Source organism: Aegilops tauschii, chromosome 3, assembly GCF_002575655.3.
Source record: "Aegilops tauschii subsp. strangulata cultivar AL8/78 chromosome 3, Aet v6.0, whole genome shotgun sequence".
NCBI lineage: Eukaryota > Viridiplantae > Streptophyta > Magnoliopsida > Poales > Poaceae > Aegilops > Aegilops tauschii.
In genome coordinates this window covers 534,174,751-534,193,526 of record NC_053037.3, presented here as the reverse complement: position 1 = coordinate 534,193,526, position 18,776 = coordinate 534,174,751, and the positions used below count along the sequence as shown (strand labels likewise).

Sequence of the window (18,776 nt, the reverse complement as noted above, 5' to 3'; positions counted from 1 at the left end):
CGTAATACATGTGTGAATACATAGACCACAACATGTCCCTAGTAAGCCTCTAGTTGACTAGCTCGTTGATCAATAGATGGTTATAGTTTCCTGACCATGGACATTGGATGTCATTGATAACGGGATCACATCATTAGGAGAATGATGTGATGGACAAGACCCAATCCTAAGCATAGCACAAGATCGTGTAGTTTGTTTGCTAAGAGCTTTTCTAATGTCAAGTATCATTTCCTTAGACCATGAGATTGTGCAACTCCCGGATACCGTAGGAATGCTTTGGGTGTACCAAACGTCACAACGTAAATGGGTGGCTATAAAGGTACACTACAGGTATCTCCGAAAGTATCTGTTGGGTTGGCACGAATCGAGACTGGGATTTGTCACTCCGTATAACGGAGAGGTATCTCTGGGCCCACTCGGTAATGCATCATCATAATGAGCTCAATGTGACTAAGGAGTTAGCCACGGGATCATGCATTACGGAACAAGTAAAGTGACTTGCCAGTAACGAGATTGAACGAGGTATTGGGATACCGATGATCGATCTCGGGCAAGTAACATACGGATTGACAAAGGGAATTGTATACGGGATTGATTGAATCCCCGACATCGTGGTTCATCCGATGAGATCATCGTGGAACATGTGGGAGCCAACATGGGTATCCAGATCCCGCTGTTGGTTATTGGCCGGAGAACGTCTCGGTCATGTCTGCATGGTTCCCGAACCCGTAGGGTCTACACACTTAAGGTTCGATGACGCTAGGGTTATAGGGAATAGATATGCGTGGTTACCGAATGTTGTTCGGAGTCCCGGATGAGATACCGGACGTCTCGAGGAGTTCCGGAATGGTCCGGAGGTAAAGATTTATATATGGGAAGTCCCGTTTTGGCCACTGGAAGAGTTTCGGGCGTCACCGGTAATGTACCGGGACCACCGGAGGGTTCCGGGGGTCCACCGGGAGGGGCCACCAACCCCGGAGGCCTGCGTGGGCCAAGTGTGGGAAGGTACCAGCCCCTAGGTGGGCTGGTGCGCCTCCCACAAGAGGCCCAAGGAGCAGGGAAAAGGGAAGGGGGGAAACCCTAGGCTCATATGGGCCTAAGGCCCACCTAGGGTGCGCCCCCTCTCTCCCCCTCTGGCCGCCCCCTCAGATACATCTAGGGTTGGCCGCCACCCCTGAGGGGGAACCCTAGATGGGGGCACAGCCCCTCCCCTTCCCCTATATATAGTGGGGGTTTTGGGGCTGCCATGGACATGAGTCTCCCTCTCTCTTGGCGCAGCCCTACCCCTCTCCCTCCTCGTCTCTCGCAGTGCTTGGCGAAGCCCTGCTGGAGTGCCACGCTCCTCCATCACCACCATGCCGTTGTGCTGCTGCTGGACGGAGTCTTCCCCAACGTCTCCCTCTCCCCTTGCTGGATCAAGGCACGGGAGACGTCACCGGGCTGCATGTGTGTTGAACGCGGAGGCACCGTTGTTCGGTGCTTAGATCGGATTCGGCCGCGATCTGAATCGCTTCGTGTACTACTCCACCGACCGCGTTCTTGCAACACTTCCGCATCGCGATCTTCAAGGGTATGAAGATGCACTCCCCTCTCTCTCGTTGCTAGTTAATCCATAGATTGATCTTGGTGATGCGTAGAAAATTTTGAATTTCTACTACGTTCCCCAACATCATCAACTGCAGCAAGATCTGATAGAGCACCTATGGAGGCTCAAGGGCGACACCGGGCGCGACGTGTGATGAAATATGAGTTTTTATTTGTTGAACTATATAATTTGTATTGAACTATTTGTTGTTGAACTATTTTGTTGAAGTATTTGAATTTTCTGTGATGAAATATGTGATAAAAAATATATTTGTGTTGATAATTGAACGTCGAGCCACGGCGAACCACGCCGAATATGGGCCTATTCTCGCCCATATGGGCCTTTTTCGCCGAAATGGGGCTTCAAAAGTGGGCCAAAATCGGCGACTGGGGGCGACGACTGGGCGCAAAACCGCCCCCAGCGCCGAACGAATCGCCGGCTCGCCCCCAGGGGGCGATTTTTATGCGTCCTGGGGGGGCCAACGGCTGGAGATGCTCTCACCCCCGGTTGGTCGCGTCAACCCACCACAAGTTGTCGTCGTCAAAACCCTGGCCGCGTCTTTTGCAGCATGGGGCCGGTGTCGCCGCCCCCAGCATCGTGTGGTCATCGCCGCAACCCTGGTCGTGTCCGTTGCAGCACGGGGTTGCCATTGTCCCAACATCGTGTGGCCGTCGTAGCCGGGCACAGTCGTAGCAACCCCGGTGGACAGTTGCATCATCATGTGGTGCCCGTCGTAGCATCTTCGGTGGGTGTCGGTCCGCTATTGTAGTGTTGTCGGGCACGGGTCCTAGCAACCTCCCCCAATGGTTGGTGCGATGCCGGTTGTAGCAAAATGCGACGCCGGTTGTAGCAAAAACGCGACACCGATTGTGCAAAACATGAAGCCGGTTGTGGAGAAAGCGCGATGCCGATTGTGCAAAACATGAAGCCGGTTGTAGAAAAACACGATACTATAGCAAAACGTGAAGCCGGTTGTAGCAAAAGAAACGTGGTGCTAGTTTTTGCACTGTAGCAAAAAACTAGGTCGATTGTAGCAAGGTGTGACACCCGTGGTAGCAGCACGCGATGTTGGTTGTAGTATGGTGCGGCGCCGCTCGGATCAACCCCGCCGTCCTAGCCCCCCCCCCTGCGTCACCACACTCGTCTTCCATGGTCGTGGCTTCCCCTAGACACTGGTTGGAGCTCTCGCAGCCATGGTTGCAACACCGGTAACCGATGGTGGCAACCCTTTTGGTCGCAAGATGAGGAGAAGAGAGGACAGGACGGCCGCATGGCGGAAAGAGAGGGGGTAGGTGCTGATCATGGCAGGTCGCAGCACCGCAGGGCAAAAGGGAGGAGATCGGCGACGGCCACAACCACCACATGGCAGAAGGGAGGGCGCGTGGCCCTTCGTGAATCGCATGTCTCCGGTGGTAGCAGCCACAACCACTAAGGAGGAGGAGGAGGTGATACAAAGGTTTGGCATGGTGGGGAAGAGATGCAGAGAAATGAGACAAAGTAGAACGAGAGGTTGGCGCCATTTTGGCGAAGAGATAAGAAAAGGGAGGGGCCCGCATGGGAGGTCGCGGCCTCGTGCATGAAGACGATGCGCGTGACGTGCAAAGACACCGGCACGGGTTCTAGCCGGTCACCCGGCGTGAAATATTTACCAAACTTTATAAAATAAAGGAACTTTAGCAAGGAATACTCACATCATTTTGCATCTGGATTTTGCACTCATGCAACAACAGTCAACATTATCTGTTCCATAATGGGGCTTTGTTGAACCTCACAGTAATCCTTTCCTTCCAACCCAATAACACAAAGAAAACAACAGTTGTGGAACTACTCATGTTCTAGTTGTTGAGTATTTCATGAATCCATTGCAGATCACACCACATTCCTTTTTTTATTGTATGTAGGGGGTTCAAGTAATGTTGCCTCTCTCTAGAAAAATTGACATCTAACCTTATTATCAAAATTCTTTGCCAGTAATACCCACATGAGCAACAAAGTGATGAAAACAACTAGTGTCGGCGTCCCTCATGATCCTCCATCTTGGAGACGAGCTCGGCAGAATCATGACAATCTTCATAAACCTTTAGGTTCTTGAAAATCCTCAAGGTTAACCCTAGATTAGTACATCACCAGCATCTGCGTCTTAAGACTCTCATCCATCTAGGGATCCATCTATATCACGCAATGAAAAATCAAGATCTAGAACATAAACCATTGCCTTCATCTGCTCCTCTAACTGGTCCAATCTTTCATGAACCAACCGAAGCTGACAAGTACAAGCTGCTAGTTGATATGAACTCATGAATCAACTATTGGAGCAATATGAATAGTGTTGGGACTTGGAGCATACACATATCCAACGACCTGATACCTAGACGTGGCCAGTCCTTCCATGAACCTTGCTTCTTGATTTTACACTCATGACATCGATCAACGATGTCTCTGTCAACTGCCACAATGGGTTATTAGGTTTATCCTAACCTCGCAGGGCACACCATGTTGTCCAAGTAACAACACTAAAAAACCACTTTGGTAAATTCTCACATGTTATTATGTTAAACACTTGGCATATCCAATGCATCACATGTCTTGTTCTTGTTAAGGATCAATTATTGGTGTATCTGTATCAATTTGCCAATATGCAACATCAAACCTTGCTAGTGGCTTTCTTCACCGGTAATCCCCACATAAACAATGCCACCTTTAAGTGATGGAAACATGTTGTGTCCTTCACGATGATTTCTCGATCCTCAATCTTGGACACGACCTTCGCAGCATTATGACAATCTTCGTAGACCCTGAGATTTTTGAATCTCCTCGAGGTTAGCCCAGGTGTACACTACTAGGGAAAACTCTAGCAGTAGCGCGGGTTTAATGCCTATCAGTAGCACGGGGAACCGCGCTACTAGTAAGGCGCTACAGCTAAAGGTTAGTAGTAGCGTGGATTAGACCACGCTACTGCTATATCGACTTAGTAGTAGCGCTTTCTACAATGAGCGCTACTGGTAATTAGTAGTAGCACTTCTCCCAGCACGCGCTACTACTATTATTCCGTATTTTACTTCTTTTTTATTTCATGTTGTATTCATACGCCTTCATACAAGTTTTCATACTGCAGCAATTTAGAGATTGTTTTTACATCATAATGAGTTATTACATCACTGGGAGAAAGAACCGTGGACTAGTTTCAAGTGGATGTCCATCCACTTGAAACTAATCCTCGGTTCTTTCTCCCAGTGATATAATAAATATCATCATCATCATCATCATCATATCATTAACAACTTATCATCATAATACATCATTCTCATATAACATCTCCTCATGATCATCGTTTTCATCAATGAGACATCACATAGCAAGTTGGTCACTAGTCATAATCACAACCACTCCTCATCATCAACTCTCATAAACATATTGTACCTCATAGGACCTACTACATTCTCTTAGGACCTACTATATTCTCTTAGGTAAAATAGCATAAAACAAGATAGCCCCTGACTCTCCATTATGGAGAATGGAGATTATCCTGTCTCCAATTCTTGCCTTTCGCACAATGTTGCTTCCAAGAACCTCCTTACGATTGTCCATACATTTTTTTCCATTCTTTGATTATCATGTGTTCACCGGTTTTAGAAATCCGGTATGGACAGGTGAGATTCGTAGGATGACCTGGCTGTATGTTCAAAACATCAAGGCGACCATTCTGATACATCAAATGAGGCACACAATCCATCGAGATTTTCCGTTGAAAAACATAGTAATAACTTCATAGTTAGCAATGATGTACTAGTTTTACAAGTATGCAAAAGATGCACCGATGTCATAATAGTAAAAAATCCTACCAGGCCATCTCCATCGAAGTTACCGTGATTCAACACGTGCACTAGTGGCACGTATTGACCATAATTTGGAGGAGTATGATAATAGGTATTGTAATTTTCAAGGTCAATACAAAATGCGATCAGATGATTTTTCTCCTTATAAGTTAATTCAGAGCCATTGGTGTAGTGGGTTTTGTCTACCATCTTCCGCACATTGTTTGAAGAATGAAAATAAGCTGTCAATGGAAATAAGCTGTCAACTATTTTGAAATAAACAATATAAATTAGTTAATAACTATGTTTGAGAAACTCACATAGCGGTAGAATCGGAAGCGTATCAACAAGGACCCAAATGTCCATATTGTCTTGCTCGATGTCAGGATCACCAAGATCCATGGTGATAATCATATCCTCATAAAATCCATACATCTTCCAAGTGCTTCCCAATTTTGGCAACCAAATGTTGGGGAACATAGTAATTTCAAAAAAATTCCTACGCACACGCAAGATCATGGTGATGCATAGCAACGAGAGGGGAGAGTGTCGTCTACGTACCCTCGTAGACCGTAAGTGGAAGCGTTATAACAACGCGGTTGATGTAGTCGTACGTCTTCACGATCGACCGATCCTCAGCACCGAACGTACGACACCTCCGTGTTCAGCACACGTTCAGCTCGCTGATGTCCCGCGAACTCACGATCCAGTAGAGCTTTCGGGAAGAGCTTCATCAGCACGACGGCGTGGTGATGGTGATGATGATGCTACCGACGCAGGGCTTCGCCTAAGCACCGCTATGATATTACCGAGGTGGATTATGGTGGAGAGGGGCACCGCACACAGCTAAGAGATCAATGATCAATTGTTGTGTCTTGGGGTGCCCCCTGCCCCCGTATATAAAGGAGCTAGGGGGAGGCGGACGGCCAAGGAGGAGGGCGCCCCAAGGGGGAGTCCTACTCCCACCGGGAGTAGGACTCCTTCTTTCCTAGTAGGAGTAGGAGAAGGGGGAAGGGAAGGAGAGAGGAGGAAGGAAAGGGGGGCGCCGCCCCCCCTTCTTGTCCAATTCGGACTAGAGGGGGAGGGGGCGCGCGGCCCGCCCTGGCTGCCCCTCCTCTTCTCCACTAAGGCCCAATAGGCCCATTATACTCCCCGGGGGGTTCCGGTAACCCCCCGGTACTCTGGTATATGTCTGAAACCTCCCGAAACACTTCCGGTGTCCGAACATAGTCATCCAATATATCGATCTTTACGTCTCGACCATTTCGAGACTCCTCGTCATGTCCGTGATCATATCCGGGACTCCGAACTACCTTGGGTACATCAAAACACAAAAACTCATAATACCGATCGTCACAGAACTTTAAGCGTGCGGACCCTACGGGTTCGAGAGCTATGTAGACATGACCGAGACATGTCTCCGGTCAATAACCAATAGCGGAACCTGGATGCTCATATTGGTTCCTACATATTCTACGAAGATCTTTATCGGTCAAACCGCATAACAACATACGTTGTTCCCTTTGTCATCGGTATGTTACTTGCCCGAGATTCGATCATCAGTATCTCAATACCTAGCTCAATCTCGTTACTGGCAAGTCTCTTTACTCATTCCGTAATGCATCATCCCGCAACTAACTCATTAGTCACATTGCTTGCAAGGCTTATAGTGATGTGCATTACCGAGAGGGCCCACAGATACCTCTCCGACAATCGGAGTGACAAATCCTAATCTCGATCTATGCCAACTCTATGAACACCATCGGAGACACCTGTAGAGCACCTTTATAATCACCCAGTTATGTTGTGACGTTTGGTAGCACACAAAGTGTTCCTCCGGTATTCGGGAGTTGCATAATCTCATAGTCATAGGAACATGTATAAGTCATGGAGAAAGCAATAGCAATATACTAAACGATCGAATGCTAAGCTAACGGAATGGGTCAAGTCAATCACATCATTCTCTAATGATGTGATCCCTTTAATCAAATGACAACTCATGTCTATGGCTAGGAAACTTAACCATCTTTGATTCAACGAGCTAGTCAAGTAGAGGCATACTAGTGACACTCTGTTTGTCTATGTATTCACACATGTACTAAGTTTCAGGTTAATACAATTCTAGCATGAATAATAAACATTTATCATGATATAAGGAAATATAAATAACAACTTTATTATTGCCTGTAGGGCATATTTCCTTCAGTCTCCCACTTGCACTAGAGTCAATAATCTAGTTCACATCGCCATGTGATTTAACACCAATAGTTCACATCACTATGTGATTAATATCCATAGTTCACATCGCCATGTGGCCAACACTCAAAGGGTTTACTAGAGTCAGTAATCTAGTTCACATCACCATGTGATTAACACCCAAAGAGTACTAAGGTGTGATCATGTTTGCTTGTGAGAGAAGTTTAGTCAACAGGTCTGCCAAATTCAGATCTGTATGTATTTTGCAAATTTCTATGTCTACAATGCTCTGCACGGAGCTACTTTAGCTAATTGCTCCCACCTTCAATATTTATCCAGATTGAGACTTAGAGTCATCTGGATCAGTGTCAAAACTTGCATCGACGTAACCCTTTACGACGAACCTTTTGTCACCTCCATAATCGAGAAGCATATCCTTATTCCACTAAGGATAATTTTGACCACTGTTCAGTGATCTACTCCTAGATCACTATTGTACTCCCTTGCCAAACTCAGTGTAGGGTATACAATAGATCTGGTACACAGCATGGCATACTTCATCGAACCTATGGCTGAGGCATAGGGAATGACTTTCATTCTCTTTCTATCTTCTGCCGTGGTCGGACTTTGAGTCTTACTCAATTTTACACCTTGTAACACAGGCAAGAACTCTTTCTTTGACTGTTCCATTTTGAACCACTTCAAAATCTTGTCAAGGTATGTACTCATTGAAAAAACTTATCAAGCGTCTTGATCTATCTCTATAGATCTTGATGCTCAATATGTAAGTAGCTTTACTGAGGTCTTTCTTTGAAAAACTCCTTTCAAATACTTCTTTATGCTTTCCAGAAAATTCTACATTATTTCTGATCAACAATATGTCATTCACATATATTTATCAGAAATGATGTAGTGCTCCCACTCACTTTCTTGTAAATACAGGCTTCACCGCAAGTCTGTATAAAACTATATGCTTTGATCAACTCATCAAAGCGTATATTCCAACTCCGAGATGCTTGCACCAGTCCATAGATGGATCGCTGAAGCTTGCACATTTTGTTAGCACCTTTAGGATCGACAAAACCTTCTGGTTGCATCATATACAACTCTTCTTTAAGAAATCCATTAAGGAATGCAGGTTTGACGTCCATTTGCCAAATTTCATAAAATGCGGCAATTGCTAACATGATTCGGACATACTTTTAAGCATAGATACAAGTTAGAAAATCTCATCGTAGTCAACACCTTGAACTTGTCGAAAACATTTTTGCGACAATTCGAGCTTTGTAGATAGTAACACTACTATTAGCGTCTGTCTTCCTCTTGACGACCCATTTATTCTCTATTGCTTGCCGATCATCGGGCAAGTCAACCATAGTCCACACTTTGTTCTCATACATGGACCCCATCTCAGATTTCATGGCCTCAAGCCATTTCGCGGATTCTGGGCTCATCATCGCTTCCTCATAGTTCGTAGGTTCGTCATGGTCAAGTAACATGACCTCCAGAACAGGATTACCGTACCACTCTGGTGTGGATCTCACTCTGGTTGACCTACGAGGTTCGGTAGTAACTTGATCTGAAGTTATATGATCATCATCATTAGCTTCCTCACTAATTGGTGTAGGAGTCACAGGAACTGATTTCTGCGATGAACTACTTTCCAATAAGGGAGCAGATACAGTTACCTCATCAAGTTCTACTTTCCTTCCACTCACTTCTTTCGAGAGAAATTCCTTCTCTAGAAAGGATCCATTCTTAGCAACGAACGTCTTGCCTTCGGATCTGTGATAGAAGGTGTACCCAACTGTCTCCTTTGGGTATTCTATGAAGACACATTTCTCCGATTTGAGTTTGAGCTTATCAGGTTGAAACTTTTTCACATAAGCATCGCAACCCCAAACTTTAAGAAATGACAACTTTGGTTTCTTGCCAAACCACAGTTCATATGGTGTCGTCTCATCGGATTTAGATGGTGCCCTATTTAATGTGAATGCAGCTGTCTCTAATGCATAACCCCAAAACGATAGTGGTAAATCGGTAAGAGACATCATAGATTGCACCATATCTAATAAAGTACGGTTACGATGTTCGGACACACCATTACGCCGTGGTGTTCCAGGTGGCGTGAGTTGCGAAACTATTCTGCATTGTTTCAAATGAAGACCAAACTCATAACTCAAATATTCTCCTTCACGATCAGATCGTAGAAACTTTATTTTCTTGTTACGATGATTTTCCACTTCACTCTGAAATTATATGAACTTTTCAAATGTTTCAGACTTATGTTTCATCAAGTAGATATACCCATATCTGCTCAAATCATCTGTGAAGGTCAGAAAATAACGATACACGGCGCGAGCCTCAACACTCATCGGATTGCATACATCAGTATGTATTATTTCCAATAAGTCAGTTGCTCGCTCCATTGTTCCGGAGAACGGAGTCTTAGTCATCTTTCCCATGAGGCATGGTTCGCAAGCATCAACTGATTCATAATCAAGTGATTCCAAAAGCCCATCATCATGGATTTTCTTCATGCGCTTTACACCAATATGACCTAAACGGCAGTGCCACAAATAAGTTGCACTATCATTATTAACTTTGCATCTTTTGGCTTCAATATTATGAATATGTGTATCACTACGATCGAGATTCAATAAACCATTCACCTTGGGTGTATGACCATTGAAGGTTTTATTCATGTAAACAGAACAACAATTATTCTCTGACATTAAATGAATAACTGTATTGCAATAAACATGATCAAATCATATTCATGCTTAACGCAAACACCAAATAACATTTATTTAGGTTCAACACTAATCCCGAAAGTATAGGGAGTGTGCGATGATGATCATATCAATCTTGGAACCACTTCCAACACACATCGTCACGTCACCCTTAACTAGTCTCTGTTCATTCTGCAACTCCAGTTTCGAGTTACTAATCTTATTAACTGAACTAGTATCAAATACTGAGGGGTTGCTATAAACACTAGTAAAGTACACATCAATAACATGTATATCAAATATACCTTTGTTCACTTTGCCATCCTTCTTATCCGCCAAATACTTGGGGCATTCTGCTTCCAGTGACCAGTCCCTTTGCAGTAGAAGCACTTAGTCTCAGGCTTAGGTCCAGACTTGGGCTTTTTCACTTGAGCAGCAACTTGCTTGCCGTTCTTCTTGAAGTTCCTCTTCTTCCCTTTGCCCTTTTCTTGAAACTAGTGGTCTTGTCAACCATCAACACTTGATGCTTTTCTTGATTTCTACCTTCGTCAATTTCAGCATCACGAAGATCTTGGGAATCGTTTCCGTTATCCCTTGCATATTATAGTTCATCACGAAGTTCTAGTAACTTGGTGATAGTGACTAGAGAACTCTGTCAATCACTATCTTATCTGGAAGATTAACTCCCACTTGATTCAAGTGATTGTAGTACTCAGACATTCTGAGCACATGCTCACTAGCTGAGCAATTCTCCTCCATCTTGTCGGCAAAGTACTTGTCAAAGGTCTCATACCTTTCGACATGGGCATGAGTCTAAAATACTAATTTCAACTCTTGGAACATCTCATATGCTCCGTGGCGTTTCAAAAACGTCTTTGAAGCCCTGATTCTAAGCCGTAAAGCCTGGTGCACTAAACTATCAAGTAGTCATCATATCGAGCTTGCCAAAAGTTCATAACGACTGCATTTGCTCCTGCAATCGGTCTGTCACCTAGCGGTGCATCAAGGACATAATTCTTCTGTGCAGCAATGAGGATAATCCTCAGATCACGGATCCAATCCGCATCATTGCTACTAACATCTTTCAACTTAGTTTTCTCTAGGAACATATCAAAAAATAAAACAGGGGAGTTAAACGTGAGCTATTGATCTACAACATAGATATGCTAATACTACGAGGACTAAGTTCATGATAAATTAAAGTTCAATTAATCATATTACTTAAGAACTCCCACTTAGATAGACATCCCTCTAATCATCTAACTGATCACGTGATCCAAATCAACTAAACCATGTCCGATCATCACGTGAGATGGAGTAGTTTTCAATGGTGAACATCACTATGTTGATCATATCTACTATATGATTCACGCTCGACCTTTCGGTCTTAGTGTTCCGAGGCCATATCTGCATATGCTAGGCTCGTCAAGTTTAACCCGAGTATTTCTGCGTGTGCAAAACTGGCTTGCACCCGTTGTATGTGAACGTAGAGCTTATCACACCCGATCATCACGTGGTGTCTCGGCACGACGAACTTTGGCAACGGTTCATACTCAGGGAGAACACTTGTACCTTGAAATTTAGTGAGAGATCATCTTATAATGCTACCGTCAATCAAAGCAGAATAAGATGCATAAAAGATAAACATCACATGCAATCAATATAAGTGATATGATATGGCCATCATCATCTTGTGCCTTTGATCTCCATCTCCAAAGCACCGTCATGATCACCATCGTCACCGGCTTGACACCTTGATCTCCATCGAAGCATCGTTGTCGTCTCGCCAACTATTGCTACTACGACTATCGCTACCGCTTAGTGATAAAGTAAAGCAATTACAGGGCGATTGCATTGCATACAATAAAGCGACAACCATATGGCTCCTGCCAGTTGCCGATAACTTCGTTACAAAACATGATCATCTCATACAATAAAATATAGCATCATGTCTTGACCATATCACATCACAGCATGCCCTGCAAAAACAAGTTCGACGTCCTCTACTTTGTTGTTGCAAGTTTTACGTGGCTGCTACGGGCTGAGTAAGAACCGTTCTTACCTACGCATCAAAACCACAACAATATTTCGTCAAGTTAGTGTTGTTTTAACCTTCACAAGGACCGGGCGTAGCCACACTCGATTCAACTAAAGTTGGAGAAACTGACACCCGCCAGCCATTGTGTGCGAAGCACGTACCAGTCTCGCGTAAGCGTACGCGTAATGTCGGTCCGGGCCGCTTCATCCAACAATACCGCCGAATCAAAGTATGACATGCTGGTAAGCAGTATGACTTGTATCACCCACAACTCACTTGTGTTCTACTCGTGCATATAACATCTATGCATAAACCTGGCTCGGATGCCACTGTTGGGGAACGTAGTAATTTCAAAAAAAATCCTACGCACACGCAAGATCATGGTGATGCATAGCAACGAGAGGGGAGTGTGTTGTCTACGTACCCTTGCAGACCGTAAGCGGAAGCGTTATAACAACGCGGTTGATGTAGTCGTACGTCTTCACGATCGACCGATCCTCAGCACCGAACATACGGCACCTCCGTGTTCAGCACACGTTCAGCTCGGTGATGTCCTGCGAACTCACGATCTAGTAGAGCTTCTGGTAAGAGCTTCGTCAGCACGACGGCGTGGTGATGGTGATGATGATGCTACCGACGCAGGGCTTCGCCTAAGCACCGCTACGATATTACCGAGGTGGATTATGGTGGAGGGGGGCACCGCACACGGCTAAGAGATCAATGATCAATTGTTGTGTCTTGGGGTGCCCCCTGCCCCCGTATATAAAGGAGCTAGGGGGTGGCGGCCAACCAAGAGGGGAGTCCTACTCCCACCGGGAGTAGGACTCCTTTCCTAGTAGGAGTAGGAGAAGGGGGGAGGGAAGGAGAGAGGAGGAAGGAAAGGGGGCGCCACCCCCCTCTTGTCCAATTCGGACTAGAGGGGGAGGGGGCGCACGGCCTGCCCTGGCTGCCCCTCCTCTTCTCCACTAAGGCCCAATAGGCCCATTATACTCCCCGGGGGGTTCCGGTAACCCCCCGGTACTCCGGTATATGTCTGAAACCTCCCGAAACACTTCCGGTGTCCGAACATAGTCGTCCAATATATCGATCTTTACGTCTCGACCATTTTGAGACTCCTCGTCATGTCCGTGATCATATCCGGGACTCCGAACTACCTTGGGTACATCAAAACACAAAAACTCATAATACCGATCGTCACAGAACTTTAAGCGTGCGGACCCTACGGGTTCGAGAGCTATGTAGACATGACCGAGACATGTCTCCGGTCAATAACCAATAGCGGAACCTGGATGCTCATATTGGTTCCTACGTATTCTACGAAGATCTTTATCGGTCAAACCGCATAACAACATACGTTGTTCCCTTTGTCATCGGTATGTTACTTGCCCGAGATTCGATCGTCGGTATCTCAATACCTAGGTCAATCTCGTTACTGGCAAATCTCTTTACTCGTTCCGTAATGCATCATCCCGCAACTAACTCATTAGTCACATTGCTTGCAAGGCTTATAGTGATGTGCATTACCGAGAGGGCCCAGAGATACCTCTCCGACAATCGGAGTGACAAATCCTAATCTCGATCTATGCCAACTCTACGAACACCATCGGAGACACCTGTAGAGCACCTTTATAATCACCCAGTTACGTTGTGACATTTGGTAGCACACAAAGTGTTCCTCCGGTATTCAGGAGTTGCATAATCTCATAGTCATAGGAACATGTATAAGTCATGGAGAAAGCAATAGCAATATACTAAATGATCGAATGCTAAGCTAACAGAGTGGGTCAAGTCAATCACATCATTCTCTAATGATGTGATCCCTTTAATCAAATGACAACTCATGTCTATGGCTAGGAAACTTAACCATCTTTGATTCAACGAGCTAGTCAAGTAGAGGCATACTAGTGACACTCTGTTTGTCTATGTATTCACACATGTACTAAGTTTCCGGTTAATACAATCTAGCATGAATAATAAACATTTATCATGATATAAGGAAATATAAATAACAACTTTATTATTGACTGAAATTTGCCGGAACGGAAATTAATCAACACTCCGGCAAAACATAGGCCACTCGGAGGTGTAACCTGCAAACAGGACCGGCCACTTGGGCAACCACATATCCTATTTGAGCAACACAAGATATACATGTTTTTATCTACATCATATCATATAGGACTCATATTGACATGGAGATTTGGCTGGTCTCACCTCGAGGTCGGAGAGGGTCGGTGACGGGGACGACGGCGGGGATGATGGAGGGGCTCCTAGATTTTTGCAAAAACAAAAACCCTATAAGTTATCACTAATACATCCCGAATAGTATCGACGACGAGGATGCAGGATAGGCATCATCGACGTCGATGCGGGAATAATTGCTTAAACGAAAAAAATAACAACAAAAGTGACATTTTCAACTAGTTCTATTAATTCAACTAGTTCTTACTAAAAATAATCTTACTATAAATAAAAATAAACTAGTTCTTTCTAAAAATAAACTAGTTCAACTAGTTATATTAATTTTTCTTACTAAAAATACATTAGTTCTATTAATTCAACTAGTTCTTACTAAAAATAAACTAGTTCAACTAGTTTTATTAATTTACTTACTAATTATTTTAAACACTTACTAAAAACATAAAAAAACTACATTATACAATAGTAAAAAACAGAAGAAAAAAAAGAGATGGGGGAAGGAGGGAGGAGAGAGGAGGAGGGGAGGAGGCCGGTGGGATCGGAGGAGGGAGGGGGCGGGGGGAGGAGGGCGAGGGGGCGGCCGGAGGAGGAGGAGGGAGGGGGCGGCCGGAGGAGGAGGAGGGAGGGGCGGTGGGAGGAGGGCGGCCGGAGGAGGAGGGAGGAGGGAGGAGGAGGGACAGAGGGAGTACCTCGATGGAGGAGCAGCGCGGCGGCGGCGGCGGACGACGGGTTCGGTGCGGGCGAGAGTGAGTGAGAGGGAGAGTGAGTGAGAGGGTCGGGCACGTGGTGAGGATAAGGTAAGTAAGTAGTACCGCGTTTCTGAGATACGTGCCACTGCTATGGAACGTAGCAGTAGCGGTGGTTGCAGATACGCGCTACTGCTAAGTGGGGCTAGCCATCTGCACCCAATACAAACATAGCAGCATCGCGTTTTCCTAGAACGCGCTACTGCTAAAGTAGTAGCAGTAGCGCGGTTTACTTAAACACGCTACTACTAAGTAGCAGTAGCGCACTGTTTTGTCCAGCGCTACTACTAAGATGCTGTGTATAAGGTTTTCCCTAGTAGTGGTAGTACTAATCAGGCCAGAAGCAATAGCAGGCTTCTCACTGTGCCTCATTAGAGCATCTCCAATAGCAACCCTAGAAAATAGGGCACTAGCACTGTTTAGGGCACTTGGGGGGGGAGCCTCCAACAGTTTTCCTAGGGCTGTCTTCCTCGCCAACTGCAAGCACCGCCGCAACGGTGGTTGCGACTATGTCGTCGCTCCCAGTCGCGCGGGGGTGGAGAGATGGGAGCATAGCAGCGGCTCACCTTGGGCCATCTTTGATCCTCCTCAAGCTGATAGCGAGCAGGGTGGGAGGTAGAGGAGAGGTAGTGGTGGAGAAGAGGGCTAGTAGGACCCCGGTGGCCGGTGCCTTAGCTTCGTCCTCGTTACTCCTCCCTCCACCGCTGGCATCCCCTACTGCTCCAATTAACTGTTGCGGCCCTGCACCTGCTCTTCCAAAGCGACAAAGGAAGAGGGGGTCGACGGAGCAAGGGGTAGAAGGGAGAGGGTCGGGCGGGAGCAAGCAGAGTTGTACTGGGCGTCGCACGCAAAGAAGGGCGGAGCTGCGCGCGATGGGAGAGGAAGAGGGATTAGGGTTAGGCGGCTACACGATGGAGGGGGAATGAGAGAAGAGTGTTGGATTCGGATGCGGGCATGAAGCCGGGTAGGGGTCTTGGCCGCATAGTCAACCATGAAGCCTCTCTGACCAATGCGCGAGGCGCACACCGATCACCAGTCCGAAGCCAATCACTCCACAAAATGTACCCAAAACAAACGAGTTCGGCCAAAATCCAGAGTCAGGCCCATGCATGTACTGCAAAACAAAAATCCAAAGTGAACATTGTAAAAAAACAACCAACAATGGATCGGATGTCCACCGCATCTACATTGTTACATCCGACGGGCCAAAAGGCAGATGGCCTGAGGAGGAGGGTACTCTAGCATCCATTATAGGAGTAATGACCCGAATGTGCATTACATTCATGCATACAATTTTTTGGGTAAATTTAAAATTTTCTTTTAAACTTAGATGAATTTTGAATAAAAATTTGGGCATGACCTTTGCTCATTTCTAGACATTTGGATCACAATTCAAATAGATATAACAATAGGGATCAAACTGCAAAGCCCAATCCTATAAGAATTGGAAATTTAATTAAACAAATAAAGATGGATAAGAAACAATGAACTTTATTAACAGATATAGAAGTTAAAAAATTCTTAAGGAAGTTACATTGGAGAAACAGATGAATAATCATTAGTAATCCAATAATACCAAAATACGAATCATACAAGATGGATAAGAAACAATGAACTTTATTAATAGATATAGAAGTTACAAAAATCTTAAGGAAGTTACATTGGAGAAAAAGAAGGAAGAAAATAGAAACCTAAACTAAACCTATACTAGATCTTCTTATCTCCATCTTAATTTCTCCTGTTTTGCATTGAAACCTGCTAAACAAATAAGAAACAAAAAAAGAAGGATCTAGAAAACAAACACACTGCACTCTCTTTCCTCCTCCACAAGAAAAGCCCCTTCTCCTCCCGTCGGCGCCGCCACCGGACCGTCCCATCTCCGATGGCCTCTGGGCCTCCGCACCTCGTTCTTGTTAGGTTGAGCGTCTTGGTTGGGGTTGTGTGGCTTCGATATCCCTTAGTAGGAATAGTGTCTCCCACGTTCTACCCCTGCCCTGATGGTGCCTAAAGCATCATCGGAGGACATGTGCAGATGTGTCTCCGTCGGATCTCATGGGATTCGGTTGGTGCTTGTCTTCGGTGGATCTATTTGGATCCGGTCTTCATTCGTCTTGTTTGGGTGTTTACAGCTTTAATCCTCCTGATCTACAACTTTCTTCATCAGTGATGGTTGCTGCTCTGATGCGCTTGTTCTATAAGGCCTTAGCACAACGACTTCCCGACGGTCTACTACACAACAAGGTTTGCCCGGCTCCGATGAGGGAGGGGGATGACGGCGGCGCGCCTTTGACTCGCTCCAGTGCTTGTACTCGTGGCTAGGTGGTCCACGGGCATGGTTGTAATTTTTACCTCGGTTGTTCTTTGTACTGCCATGATTGAAAATGAATAGATTGAAAGTTTCTCGGAAAAAAAGGGTTAAGGCTACAATGTTGCACTCGCTAAAGGGAAATAATCATAGGCTGCACCCACCCAGGGACGGTACACGTTTTGTTCTCCTCCGGCGAAGATTGGTGACCTGAAATTATGTTGGCTTGCAACATGTGCACCTTCCTATGTAATCCATAAAGCAGTTCGCAGACGCATCACGCATGCCCTTTCCTTTATTATTTTTTTATCCCAAAAAAGGAAGATAAATAATTATTAACTGAGTTTGGAGAAACTTTATCAAAAGGCGCCCATGGCCTAATGGATAAGGCGTCTGACTTCTAATCAGGCGATTGTGGGTTCGAGTCCCACTGGGCGTGTTTAATTTTTCAATTTTGTGTATTTCTTTGCTTCTATTTTCCCCTCTCTGTATGTACACGTTTAATTTTTCAATTTTGTGTATTTCTTTGCTTCTATTTTCCCCTCTCTGTATGTACACGTTTAATTTTTCAATTTTGTGTATTTCTTTGCTTCTATTTTCCCCTCTCTGTATGTACACGTTTACTCTGAACTCTTTTTCTTGTGCGCGCGTTAGTATTTTCTCTTAAATTCGAAGTTAACTTATTCCCTTGGTTATTCTACCGTATTGTTTTCATCTGCTGAAATAACTAGCCCCACTCCCACTCCCATCGCCACCGCGCCATTTTTCCCCTTGAAAAACTGGCTTTGGCAAAGCCTAGCCTAGTGGCAACATGCCACTTCCATCGAACCAGTTTCAGCCACAAGGACGGCCAAGCTAGTTACCCTATCGATGGTCTACCGGATAAAGCAGCAACGACGTGCCGGGGCTTGGAGGCACCACCACGTCCACCGGCTGTTAATCAGCGTCACTAATACATCGACCATTACTTGTACTACTCCCTAGTGTAAAATACACTCTTATATTATGGGACGGAGGGAGTACTATGCAACAAGGCTATTGACATGAAAACTGCATCTATCATCAAACACATTTGTATTTCTTCGCTTTTGGCAATCCAGCACATTAATTTTAAAATACCCATAGAAGAAGATGCACGTTACAAGCTATTGTATTCCAAT

The 18,776-nt window shown here is 45.2% G+C and overlaps 1 non-coding gene across 1 annotated transcript; it reads left to right on the top strand.

Moving 5' to 3' along the window:
* The first annotated feature begins 17,982 nt into the window (after nucleotides 1-17,982).
* Nucleotides 17,983-18,055, top strand: TRNAR-UCU (transfer RNA arginine (anticodon UCU)). The gene has a single exon. It is a non-coding gene; the product is annotated as a tRNA-Arg (tRNA).
* The last annotated feature ends 721 nt before the right edge of the window (nucleotides 18,056-18,776 follow it).